Here is a 2500-nt window from a genome sequence, read left to right as displayed (position 1 = left end):
CACCGCGGCCGCCGGGAGCAGACGGCCGTCGAGCGATTCTGCCATTGTTCCTAGGACTTTGTACATTTTAAAGACCCTCCGCGCGGGCCGCTGATCCCCGCTCGGTCGCTCCGGCCTGTGTTTAAGGAGGCGGCCGGTCCTCCCATTCTGCCAGTGTTCCTTGGACTTTGAATATTTCAAAGTCTTTCCGCTCCGGGCTAGGGCGGGTGAGGTCGTCTCGAACCACGTGCCTGAAGGCCGCCTCACGCCGGATGCAGGCCCCGCTCTGTCGTGCGGTGTGACCGTCCAACGTGGGCATCGCTAGATTAGCCGTGGCCACGATCCTTCCACACCGCGAGCCTTTCGCCCTCGGCTGATGTTCGGCCAACGTGTGGGGAGGGGGGGAAGGACGGCTGCCGGGAGCAGACAGCCGTCCCCGGGTGGGGTGTACAGTCCCTTCACCGCGGCCGCCGGGAGCAGACGGCCGTCGAGCGATTCTGCCATTGTTCCTAGGACTTTGTACATTTTAAAGACCCTCCGCGCGGGCCGCTGATCCCGCTCCGTCTCTCCGGCCTGTGTTTAAGGAGGCGGCCGGTCCTCCCATTCTGCCATTGTTCCTTGGACTTGTAAAAGTCTTTCCGCTCCGGGCTAGGGCGGGTGAGGTCGTCTCGAACCACGTGCCTGAAGGCCGCCTCGCGCCGGATGCAGGCCCCGCTCTGTCGTGCGGTGTGACCGTCCAACGCGGGCATCGCTAGATTAGCCGTGGCCACGATCCTTCCACACCGCGAGCCTTTCGCCCTCGGCTGATGTTCGGCCAACGTGTGGGGAGGGGGTTATGGACGGCTGCCGGGAGCAGACAGCCGTCCCCGGGAGGGGAGACTTCACGGCGGCCGCCGGGAGCAGACGGCCGTCGAGAGATTCTGCCAGTGTGTTCCTTGGACTTTGAAAAGTCTTTCCGCTCCGGGCTAGGGCGGGTGAGGTCGCCTCGAACCACGTGCCTGAAGGCCGCCTCGCGCCGGATGCAGGCCCCGCTCTGTCGTGCGGTGTGACCGTCCAACGCGGGCATCGCTAGATTAGCCGTGGCCACGATCCTTCCACACCGCGAGCCTTTCGCCCTCGGCCGGTGTTCGCTCAATGCGCGGGCCGCTGATCCCGCTCCATCTCTCCGGCCTGTGTTTAAGGAGGCGGCCGGTCCTCCCATTCTGCCATTGTTCCTTGGACTTGTAAAAGTCTTTCCGCTCCGGGCTAGGGCGGGTGAGGTCGTCTCGAACCACGTGCCTGAAGGCCGCCTCGCGCCGGATGCAGGCCCCGCTCTGTCGTGCGGTGTGACCGTCCAACGCGGGCATCGCTAGATTAGCCGTGGCCACGATCCTTCCACACCGCGAGCCTTTCGCCCTCGGCTGGTGTTCGGCCAACGTGTGGGGAGGGGTTAAGGACGGCTGCCGGGAGCAGACAGCCGTCCCCGGGAGGGGAGACTTCACGGCGGCCGCCGGGAGCAGACGGCCGTCGAGCGATTCTGCCAGCGTTCCTTGTACTTTGAATATTTCACAGCCGTGCTCGCACTTAGGAAATTTTCGAGCGCTGTGGCACTTAGAAATTTTTCGTCAAGAGAGGCACTTAGACATTTTTCGTCAAGAGAGGCACTTAGAAAATTTTTCTCTCTCTCTCTGTGTGCCTTCCAGGGTGCTGTGCAACCCTGCGTGTTGTGTTCCCACCGAGCAAGGGGCGCTGCTGGCGGCCATGACCAAGCGCTCGGCACCGGGCCCTTTCATTTTGTGGGGTAAATTATGCGCCCCCCATGCTCGTTCTGACTATATTTTGCGAAAGGGGGGTAAATCGTTGATGAGTACGCTGACTAGGGGGACCATTTAGCGTACTCTGGCGCACCTGAAGACCAAAGTTGGTACTGCACCCTCCCCCTGGTACCCCAGCCCCTGGTACCTAAAGAGGGAGAGGCCGAATTTTCGCTTTTTGGGGCCGACCGAGGGAACCAGCCGAGGCGGACACTTTTCGGCTCAAGAGCCGTTGGCACTTAGAAAAAATTCGCACAAGTTGGCAGGGCTACCAGGGGAAGAGGCCGAATTTTCGCTTTTGAAGGCCGACCGCGGGAACCAGCCGAGGCGGACACTTTTCGGCTCAAGAGCCGTTGGCACTTAGAAAATATTTGCCAAACTTGGCTTGACTTCCAGGAGAAGAGGCCGAATTTTCACTTTTGGTGGCCGACCTGGGGAACCAGCCGAGGCGGACACTTTTCGGCTCAAGAGCCGTTGGCACTTAGAAAATATTTGCCAAACTTGGCTTGACTTCCAGGAGAAGAGGCCGAATTTTCACTTTTGGTGGCCGTTATGGGGAACCAGCCGAGGCGGACACTTTTCGGCTCAAGAGCCGTTGGCACTTAGAAAATATTTGCCAAACATGGCTTGACTTCCAGGAGAAGAGGCCGAATTTTCACTTTTGGTGGCCGTTATGGGGAACCAGCCGAGGCGGACACTTTACGCTGGTTGAGTCGTTGGCACTTAGA

The sequence above is a fragment of the Syngnathus floridae genome, unplaced genomic scaffold (genome assembly GCF_059516105.1).
Source record: "Syngnathus floridae isolate MCC-2025c unplaced genomic scaffold, RoL_Sflo_1.0 HiC_scaffold_271, whole genome shotgun sequence".
Lineage (NCBI taxonomy): Eukaryota > Metazoa > Chordata > Actinopteri > Syngnathiformes > Syngnathidae > Syngnathus > Syngnathus floridae.
This window is presented reverse-complemented; position numbering follows the sequence as displayed.